Below are 11,337 nucleotides of genomic sequence, written 5' to 3'. Positions count from 1 at the left end.
TAACACTTCGTGGCTTCAAACCAGGAGCGTTGGTCTTTCTGCCGCTTTGTGGATGGGACATCGGGCTGGAGTACCGTAGGCTGTGTGCCTTGCACGGGCCAACCCGGGTTCAATCCCCTGCATCTCAGTGTAAGCTGCCCTTGTCCGGATTCAGGCGAGGCTGGCGGCTTCGCAGGACTGGAGGGGAGGGGACCAGGGCAACGGTGGCTGGTAAGGCACTGGCCTTGCACACGGCCTTCCCTGGTCGGTTCCTGCCAGGGGTAACAGGCGCCGCCACTGCCCTCCCGAATAAGACCAGAGGAAGACCGAGTTCCTTTCTCTTTCCCCGCCTTGCATGTCTTTGTGATGAATCTTCCCGCGAGGACCCCCATGATCACAGAGGCCCCGTCCTGATGTGATTTCATTACATCACATCTGCACCTTTGTCTCCCCAGCACCGGGAATGAACCCTGACCTCACACGTGTCAGGCATGTGCTCTGCCCTGCCTCGGAGGGGGATGGGGTACCCCCAGCCCCACACAGTCCCTTCAGTACTGGGACAGTCCGTTGGTTCTGGGGGTTGGGACAGGACATTGATTGTGAACCGTTAACCAGCCCATGTTTAGTTCCTGTTAAGAGTAGTAGCTGGGCTGGGGCGCTGAGGCAGTGGGTAGGGCACTGGGTTTGCGTGCGGCCAAGTCCGAGATCCCCAGTACCCCGAGAGCCCTGAGCACCGCCCAGTGTGGCCTGAAATGCAAAATGATGAAAGAAAAATAAATAGCTGCAAAGCATCCACCACCAGTCCCCAATGCTATAAGAACGTTTTACAGCTAATTGTGTGGTTCATCTCCTGTATGCATTTGCTCTTCCCCCGCCTGGGGTAGTCACCACCCAGAATCCTGCCTTTACCATTTGTTTGCCCTTTTGTGTATGTCCATATATGCTACCTAGAGTTGTGTTTCTACCTGAGATTGCATATACACAAGTTTTTTTTAATTAAAAAAATTTTATTAGGAAATCATCGTGGGGGTACCATTATAGACTTCCATGCTTGCATTTCAGTCATACAGTGATTGAGTACCCATCCCTCCACCAGTGCCCATTTTCCACCACCAATGGTACCTGCATCCCTCCCACCACCCCCTTACATGTGTGTTTTTAAAGTGTTTTTAATGTAATTAAAGAATAACAAACAGACATGAGGGTGCCGGACTGTTATTACAGCGGGTCAGTTCTTGCCTTGCATGCTGCCGACTCAAGTTCAACCCTGAACTTGAGTTCAATCAGGAGTTCAATCATCTCACGATCCTGAGCCCCAGGAGAGCAGCTTGAGTGCAGAGCCAGGAGTAAATCCTCAGGACAGCCGGTGTGGCCCAAGAACCAGAAGAGACAAAACAAAACATAAACAATGGAGCCTCTCTTGGGGAAGGCTCTATTAGTACCTTCTGCAGAAGTTTTCTGTAAACCTAGAACTATTCTTTAAAAACAGAAGTCCCTTACAAAGGAAAAATTAGCCTTTGGAGAGCTTTTTTTTTTTTTTTTGCCTCAAGTAGCATGGTTAGCATTCAGCGTATTTCATGTACTTGACTCCTTCGTGCTCACCAATACGTGGTGCTCGAGTGGGTGACTAGACCACAGTTTGATTTCTCATGGGTGATCTTTGGTGGGTTTGCGCCTATGAGAGATGCTGTGTATGTTTCCCTCCATTTCTCTTTACAGAGAAGGGCAGATTGTTAACTCAGTGTAGTAGTTTTTTGTCCTTTTTTCCTTTTTTTGGCCAAACCCAGTGATGCTCAGGGTTTACTCCTGGCTCTGCACTGAGGAATCACTCCTGGTGGGGCTTGGGGGACCCTATGGGGTTGCCAGGGATCGAACCCCACTCGGCCAGCCACGTGCAAGGCCAGTGTCCTGCCCACTGAACGGTGGCGCCCGCCCTTTTCCCCTCCCTATTTGTATTGTGGTGATCTGGGTCACACATGTGATCGAGGTGCTCACGTGAGTTTGATTGCCCTGCCTGACACCGCACTCCGCTGCGGCTCCCAGCCGCACATTGAGAGGCACCAAACTCCAGCTCACAGCCTCACACCTGCTCCGTGGCGCTCTTCCCACTGGGAGGCGCTCTCGCCCTATGCAACCCTCTCCCACTGGGAGGCGCTCTCGCCCTATGCAACCCTCTCCCACTGGGAGGCGCTCTCGCCCTATGCAACCCTCTCCCACTGGGAGGCGCTCTCGCCCTATGCAACCCTCTCCCACTGGGAGGCGCTCTCACCCTATGCATCCCTTTTCCCACTGGGAGGTGGTCTCCCCACTAGGTGGCGCTCTCTAGGCTGCCCTCTCCCGCTAGGCCGCGCTCTCCCGCTAGGCCGCCCTCTCCCTCTAGGTGGCGCTCTCCCACTAGGCCGCCCTCTCCCGCTAGGTGGCGCTCTCCCACAAAACCACGTCTCTGGGCTTGTTTTTTCCACCGTCTCCAAAGAACTCCCATTATTTTGGGGTGTGGGTTTTTAGCAGTTTTTTTTTTTTTGCAGGGGAGGGGATGTTGGGAGCACCCCAGAGGTGCTCTGGGCTTACTGCTCGCTCTATTCCACATCACCCCTAGTGGTGCTTGAGGACCACACGCGGTGCCAGGGGCTGAACCCGGACCTGCCTCGTGCAGGGCAAGGCCTTGCCCGCCCCCACCAGCCCCCACCCCGCCGGTGCAGCCCTGTCACCGCTGCTGAAAGTCAGACACCGCAGTCCTCGTTCCTGCATCTGCTCAAATGCTCTTCCTTGTCTCTGCCTCTGCCCACCAGGGGCGATGTGGCTGCGTTCACGGACCCTCGCTGGCGCCCGCGGGCGGCGCTGCCGCTCACCTGACCCCCAGTGGACACGACAGACGTCCTCCTGCCAGCCCGGGGACTCTGCCAGTTGGCTGACCTTTGCGGAGCCTCGCACAGCCTGAACCTCGCCGGCCTCCCAGAGGGCAGGGCCGGGAGCCGCGCTGTCACTTCCCGCGGCCGCAGGGGCGCTCTCTGGCTGCTACTGCAGAAGCCGGCGGGATCCGGCTTCGTTCAGGAGATGTGTTACTTGTGTTTGGGGTTGGTTTGGGCCATACCCTGCCCTGCGGTGCAGTACTCAGGCCTTCTCTTTCCCGGCGGGCTCATGGGACTGTGGCGGGTATCCGAGATTGCACCTGGGCCAGCCACATGCCAGGCAAGCACCCTCCCCACTGGACTCTCCAGCCAGGTCCTCCTCTGTGTTAAAGGGGCCGGGTCTGTTTAACGCCTGCCGGTGTGTCTGTGTTATTTAAGATCCTTCCCCACGGCCCATCTGATAGGCCCTGCAAGGTAAACACACTGTACTAAGAGCTTTAAAGTCTTGTCACATGGCCTTGGGTTACAAAACCCTTAGATTACCAAGCCCTCAGGTGGCGTGTGGGGAGGGGAGGGCAGGATGAAGACCGGCCTGGAGGTACAGGAGCGGCCGTGGGAGGTCTGGGGTACCCTGACATGTGGGGTGGGGGAGGGAAGGGGCGCAGCAACCACTGACACTGTGACCTAAACCAGAATAAGAATAAATGGAAGATGGTGCAAACACAGAACCTGGCCCTGGGCATTCCTGGGTTTCGTATTCTGGTAGAGGCGGGGGGCAGTTTGGCGTCTGTTCCTTCATCGGTGTGGGCCATGGGCTGGTGGGGGCGGGGCGGGTGCCCGTGCAGTGCCAGGGTCAGGCAGGGTTGGCTGCACGCGCAAGCGCCTTAACCCCGTCCTCCCAGCCCTGATAGCCGTTTCCCACCTCAGGTACTGAAAGTTTCCCCAGTTGGTCTTCGTTGCTCCTTCTGGGGTCCCCCTGGCCGTCTGGAGAAGCAGATGGGAGTAGGTGTGGGAGAGGGGCGGTGGGGGGGGAGGAAACGGAGGTGAAGGAGCTGGCCCGGGGTGGGGGCCTGGGGGAGAGGCGGCTGGGACGGCCTCACTTGCTGTGACTCTGGGTGGGGGGATCTTGGGGGGCCCAGGAGCCCCGGCATCCCCGCTGTACTGGACAGACTGTCAGCACTGGTGGAACCGAGTTACAGCTGTTGGGCAGGACCGGAACCCAGCCCACGCGCTCGAGTCGCTGTGTTGGGGCAGCCCCTGGGGAGAGCGTGGCCCCGAAGACACGAGAGGGGCCTACGAGCACCGAGAAGGTCCAGAGGGTCTCAGGGGGGGCCTAGCGGGACGCCTTCACTGCCTGGGTCCCAGGCGGAGCCCTGCGTGCCAGTGTAGACAGCCCCAGATGGGAGCTCCACGTGCCAGTGTAGACACTCAGACGGGAGCCCCGCATGTCAGTGTAGACAGCCCCAGACAGGAGCCCCACGTGCCAGTGTAGACGCTCACAGACGGGAGCCCCACATGTCAGTGTAGACACTCAGATGGGAGCGCCACGTGCCAGTGTAGACAGCCCCAGACAGTAGCCCCGTGTGCCAGTGTAGACAGCCCCAGAGGGGAGCCCCACGTGCCAGTGTAGACGGCCCCCACCGGGAGCTGTGTGTCCGGGAGCCTACTCTGCGCACTAGCCTTCCTGCTCCGGACAAGTCACCTGTTACTTTTTTGTTTTTGTTTGGGGGCCACGCCTGGCAGTGCTCGGGACGACTCCTGGCCCTGTGCTCAGGGTCCACACCTAGCGGGCTCAGGGAACCACCTGGGGCACCGGAGATGAGCCTGGGGACAGCGGTGTGCAAAGCAAACGCCGTCCCCGCTGCACTGTCGCCCCTCGACTGGCTGTTCCTGGTCCTTGACTCGCTCGTGTGTCCTCAGAGAGCTTCAGCGGGGGCGGAGTAGCCGGTCCGCCCTGCAGCTGAAAGACTCCCACGGTGCTGTGGGCTGGGTGGGGTGAGCTCAGACTCCACAGTGCTCTGGGCTTGGGTGGGGTGAGCTTAGACTCCACAGTGCTCTGGGCTTGGGTGGGTGAGAGCTCAGACTCCACAGTGCTCTGGGCTTGGGTGGGTGAGAGCTCAGACTCCACAGTGCTCTGGGCTGGGTGGGGTGAGCTTAGACTCCACAGTGCTCTGGGCTGGGTGGGATGAGCTTAGACTCCACAGTGCTCTGGGCTTGGGTGGGGTGAGAGCTTAGACTCCACAGTGCTCTGGGCTTGGGTGGGGTGAGCTTAGACTCCACAGTGCTCTGGGCTTGGGTGGGGTGAGCTTAGACTCCCACAGTGCTCTGGGCTGGGTGGGGTGAGCTTAGACTCCACAGTGCTCTGGGCTGGGTGGGGTGAGAGCTTAGACTCCCACAGTGCTCTGGGCTTGGGTGGGGTGAGATTAGACTCCCACAGTGCTCTGGGCTGGGTGGGGTGAGAGCTTAGACTCCACAGTGCTCTGGGCTTGGGTGGGTGAGAGCTTAGACTCCCACAGTGCTCTGGGCTGGGTGGGGTGAGAGCTTAGACTCCACAGTGCTCTGGGCTTGGGTGGGGTGAGCTTAGACTCCCACAGTGCTCTGGGCTTGGGTGGGTGAGAGCTTAGACTCCCACAGTGCTCTGGGCTGGGTGGGTGAGAGCTTAGACTCCACAGTGCTCTGGGCTTGGGTGGGTGAGAGCTTAGACTCCCACAGTGCTCTGGGCTTGGGTGGGTGAGAGCTTAGACTCCCACAGTGCTCTGGGCTTGGGTGGGTGAGAGCTTAGACTCCACAGTGCTCTGGGCTGGGTGGGTGAGCTTAGACTCCCACAGTGCTCTGGGCTGGGTGGGTGAGAGCTTAGACTCCACAGTGCTCTGGGCTTGGGTGGGGTGAGCTTAGACTCCCACAGTGCTCTGGGCTGGGTGGGGTGAGCTTAGACTCCCACAGTGCTCTGGGCTGGGTGGGGTGAGCTTAGACTCCACAGTGCTCTGGGCTTGGGTGGGTGAGAGCTTAGACTCCACAGTGCTCTGGGCTGGGTGGGGTGAGCTTAGACTCCCACAGTGCTCTGGGCTTGGGTGGGTGAGAGCTCAGACTCCCACAGTGCTCTGGGCTGGGTGGGGTGAGCTTAGACTCCACAGTGCTCTGGGCTGGGTGGGGTGAGCTTAGACTCCACAGTGCTCTGGGCTTGGGTGGGGTGAGCTTAGACTCCACAGTGCTCTGGGCTTGGGTGGGGTGAGCTTAGACTCCACAGTGCTCTGGGCTTGGGTGGGGTGAGATTAGACTCCCACAGTGCTCTGGGCTGGGTGGGGTGAGCTTAGACTCCCACAGTGCTCTGGGCTTGGGTGGGTGAGAGCTTAGACTCCACAGTGCTCTGGGCTTGGGTGGGTGAGCTTAGACTCCCACAGTGCTCTGGGCTGGGTGGGTGAGAGCTTAGACTCCCACAGTGCTCTGGGCTGGGTGGGTGAGAGCTTAGACTCACACAGTGCTCTGGGCTTGGGTGGGTGAGCTTAGACTCCCACAGTGCTGTGGGCTTGGGTGGGGTGAGAGCTCAGACTCCCACAGTGCTGTGGGCTTGGGTGGGGTGAGAGCTCAGACTCCCACAGTGCTCTGGGCTTGGGTGGGTGAGAGCTTAGACTCCCACAGTGCTGTGGGCTGGGTGGGGTGAGAGCTCAGACTCCCACAGTGCTGTGGGCTTGGGTGGGTGAGAGCTCAGACTCCCACAGTGCTCTGGGCTGGGTGGGTGAGAGCTCAGACTCCCACAGTGCTCTGGGCTTGGGTGGGTGAGAGCTTAGACTCCACAGTGCTCTGGGCTTGGGTGGGGTGAGCTTAGACTCCCACAGTGCTCTGGGCTGGGTGGGTGAGAGCTTAGACTCCACAGTGCTCTGGGCTTGGGTGGGTGAGAGCTTAGACTCCACAGTGCTCTGGGCTTGGGTGGGGTGAGCTTAGACTCCCACAGTGCTCTGGGCTGGGTGGGTGAGAGCTTAGACTCCACAGTGCTCTGGGCTGGGTGGGTGAGAGCTTAGGCTGAGGGCGCCTCTGAGACAGGATCTGAACAACCCGTGCTGGAGATTTGAACCCTGTACATTGAGGGGGGGAGGTTTCGGGACCGAGAAAGAAAACGACTCTTGCGAGGGTCGGGGAGAGAGCTGGAACAGCTCCTTTTATTTGTTTTCCTTGCTTTACTTTCCAGGTTGTCGTGGGGTCTTCCTGGGTCGGGAAATGTAGGCAGGGCTTCGGGGAAGGGGGTTTGCTTTGTATCTGCTGATGGGACCAAACTGTCACTGTCACTGTCATCCCGTTGCTCATCGATTTGTTCGAGCGGGCACCAGTGACGTCTCTCATTGAGAGACTTATTGTTACTGTTTTTGGCATATCCAATATGCATGGATGAATTTTTTTTTTTTGTGCAGGGAGGTGGGGGAGTTGAGCCCCACCTTGCAGTGTTCAGGGGCTATTCCTGGCTGTGCCCGGGAGTGACCCCCTGGCAGTGCTCAGGGCACCCTGTGTGGGGCTAGGATTGACCCAGGGTCGGGTGATGAGTTAGCTGCATGCAGAGCAAAGCTTTCCCACGGAGAGTGGACGTGAAAGTCTGTGCAGAGACCTGGGCTGACTTTCGGAGCCACAGAGCACGTGGGTATGATGGGATTACACTAATATTAGTGCCATGGAGAATGGTCATCTGATGAAGGGCGTGGTGACCGCCATGTTATGACGACCACAGATGGGGTTTACAAGCTTGCAATGATCCAATATCTGGAAGAAATCTCCCTGGACTTAGTTGCTAAAGTACAGAAATCCAAAACCTCATATCTCTTCACAGCAGGTCTGACTCTAGTGGGGTGCTCCTAACAATAATAGTGAGGTTTGTGTTGAAATATTGAATGTAACCAAAGTAAATAAAAAGTAAAGTGAAATTTATCAGTTACAAGGCGGGGGGGGGGGGTGCGGGGGTGGGCGGGATGAGAGGTGTACTGTGTTTGGTTTTTTTTTGTGGTGGGATATGGGCACTGGTGAAGGGATGGTTGTTTCAGCATTGTATAACTGAGACTTAAGCCTGAAAGCATTGTAATTTTCCACATGGTGATTCAATAAAATAAAATTCTTTAAAAAAATCGTTGAGGGGCTGGAGCGATAGCATAGCGGGTAGGACGTTTGCCTTGCATGCGGCTGACCCGGGTTCGAATCCCAGCATCCCATATGGTCCCCTGAGCACCGCCAGGAGTAATTCCTGAGTGCAGAGCCAGGAGTAACCTCTGTGCATTGCCGGGTGTGACCCAAAAAGCAAAAAAATAAAAAATAAATCGTTGGGAGCAAACCCACAAAAACATGGGATCGCTCATGGCCCAGAAACTCTTGACTGATCCGGTGGTTTGGGACCACACCCGGCAGTGCGCAGGGCCACTGCCCAGGGTACTTAGGGGACCACCCAGTGCTGGGGGTTGAACCTGGGCCCCTTGGGAACTCTCACCCCCAGCCCACAATCCCATGTTACTGTGCACCCGGAAACGATTGAAGCTATGGTCTCCAAAGATGCGTGTTCAATCACATTTTAAAATGCACTATTTACGATCATCAAAGGCAGACGCTGTCCTGAGTGATCACGAGTCATCACATCATCATCATCATCATCATCATCATCATCATCATCATCACTGTCATCCCGTTGCTCATCAATTTGCTTGAGCGGGCACCAGTAACGTCTCCATTGTGAGACTTGTTATTACTGTTTTTGGCATATCAAATACACCACGGGGAGCTTGCCAGGCTCTGCCATGCGGGCGAGATACTCGGTAGCTTGCCGGGCTCTCCGAGAGAGGCAGAATAATCAAACCCAGGTCGGCTGCGTGCAAGGCAAACACCCTACCACTGTGCTATCACTCCAGCCCAAGTGATCACGAGTGGATGACAAAATGTAGTGATTTGTGGAATTCTGTTCACCAATGATGTGAGCAGCCAAATACAGGCGGAGCAGGAACACACGCAGAATGACAGAACAGACCCTGCTGTGTCCCCACTCCCAGCTCCCCTGGTGGTACCCGCTCTTCTGGTGCCAGATGCCCGGCTAAGACCCCGCTCCACGCTCCTGGCGGGGGAGGCTGCACTCAGAAATGGGGTGCTCCCTCCCCGAGAGCTCTAGGTTTCTGGGGTACATCATGGCCCCAAGAATCCTGGGCGGGTCAGAGCCCTGGGACGGTGGGGCGGGCACTTGCTTCCCATGCTGCTGACCCAGCTTGGATCCCGGCACTAGGTACGGTCCCTGAGCCTGCCCAGAGTGAGCCCAGAGTGAGCCCTGAGCACTGCTGGGTGTGGCCAAAAAAAAAGAGCAGGGGGTCCTGGGTGGATCTAGCCAGCAGGTCATGTTCTCCCGTCGCCCTCCCACCAGCCTGGGCCACGTGACATGTGTGGCCTGTGGGACCAGAGAGGGGACACAGAGGCTAGAGTGACCCTCGGGGATCCGCAGCCACCCCAAGCTGGAGAGAGAGACAGAGACAGAGGGAGAGGTGGTGGGGGAGAGAGCGCACCTGGCAGATGCCGTGTCACCCTTCCCTCTGGACTCTGGCACGAGAGACCCAGAGCAGAGACCCCTGCTCACCGCACTCGAGACATCAGCAGCTGACGTGACACTGACCACCCGGGCCTGCTTCCTGGGGTCTGTCTACCCGCTAACTCACAGCGCACGTTTCCTCCCATCATTGGCTTTGGTTTGGGGTCTGGGGGCCACAGCCGTCTGCACTCGGGCTCCTGATGGTCTCGGGAACCGTGTGGGGTGTCGGGGATCGAGCCTGGGTCGGCCACATGCGAGGAGAGTGCCTTCCCCGCTGTGCCCCACCCCCCAACACCTTGATTTAGAGTCGGTGGGTCCCCAAGGTGGGTGGGGGCAGAGGCCGGGGGCAGCTGGAGGGATTCTGTCTGCCGCTGTGAGGACTCATTCCTGTGCCGCGGACTAATTGTCGGGTCCAAAAAGGGCTCGGTGGGCCAAGCAAGTTAGGGACCTGCTTTGAGTGACTCCCGGGCTCCTGCTGACACCATCGTTCCACCCATCTCAGGTGAGACTGCGGCTCAGAGAGACCAAGAAGGAAGCCGCAGGCGGGGCCGAGCCAGCCCTGCGCGTCGCTGCAGATGACGGTGGCGGCCAGCAGAGGGCGCTGTGTCCTGCGGGAGGGACAGCGGGGGCAGCGCCTTCCTCCCAGGGGACAGGAGGCGGCATGATCAAATGAATCAAATAACCCGCCCGGCTACTTCCACATGACGGTATTGAACCCGGGGTGTCCGTGATAGGAGTGGGTCGTGGGCCAGGGGATAACAGCGGGGAGGGAGCTTACCTGCACGCGGCCACGGGCGCAATTCCCAGCACCCCAACCCCCACTGGGAGGGGTCCCTGAGCACTGCCCGGGGCGGCCCCCAAAGGGAAGAAGCAGCAGGAGGAAGAAGAGGAGGAGGCAGAAGAACAGAAGGAAGAGGAAAAGGAGGAGAAGGTAGAGGAGGAGGAGGAGGAAGAACAGAAGGAAGAGAAGGAGGAGGAGGAGAAGAGGAAGAGAAGGAAGAGGAAGAGGAGTAGGAAGAGAAGAAAAGGAGGAGGAGAAGAAAAAAGAGAAAAGAAAAAATAAGAAATAATAATAATAATCTGCATGATTCCACCAATAACAAGGAGCGTCCACACTCCTCGCGACACGTTGGCACTGCTGGGCACAGAAGCCACCAGTCAGGGGCCCCGGGGCTGGCTCAGTGACTCATCCCGCAAGCCCGCCTTGCCTTGCCAGCGTCAGGTCGTGAGTCTTATCCCTGGAGCCACCACGTGCGTGAAGCGCAGCCCGGCAGCCCCGCTGACTGGAACCCGGGCGCCACAGAGTCTGGTCACCAAGCCAGAGGCCGCCTCTGAGCACGTGCCGACGCCCCCCACGGGCCTAGAGGAGCCTCGGAGGGACTAAACCCAGCTGTACCGGGCGCGGCGACAGCAGCAGCCAAGGCAAGGAGGAAAGAGCAGCCAGCCCGGAGAGCACAGACCCGCACGGCGGCCGGCACCAGGGGGCCGCAGTCTGTCTCCCAGGGGCCACGTCGGCCCCACTGCTGCCAGGGGCTGGCAGAGGTCTGCAGCCCGAGCCTGACCTTGGATCTCTCTCTCTCTCTCTCTCCTCTCTCTCTCTTTCTCTCTCTCTCTCCCCTCTCTCTCCTCTCTCCTTCTCTCCTCTTTCTTCTCTCTCCTCCTCTCTCTTCTCTTCTCCCTCTCTTTCCTCTCTCCCTCTCACTCTCCTCCTTCTCTCTTCTCTCCTTCTCTCTCCTCCTCTCTCTTCTCTTCTCCCTCTCCTTCCTCTCTCCTCCCTCTTACTCTCCTCTCTCTCTTCTCTCTCTCTTCTCTCTCTCCTCTCTCCTTCTCTCTTCCCTCTTACTCTCCTCTCTCTCCTCTCTCCTTCTCTCCTTTCTTCTCTCTCCTCCTCTCTCTTTTCTTCTCCCTCTTTTTCCTCTCCTCCCTCTCACTCTCCTCCCTCTCTCTCCTCTCTCTCTCCTCTCTCCT

This window comes from Sorex araneus, chromosome 11 (assembly GCF_027595985.1).
Source record: "Sorex araneus isolate mSorAra2 chromosome 11, mSorAra2.pri, whole genome shotgun sequence".
Taxonomy (NCBI): Eukaryota; Metazoa; Chordata; class Mammalia; order Eulipotyphla; family Soricidae; genus Sorex; species Sorex araneus.
This window is presented reverse-complemented; position numbering follows the sequence as displayed.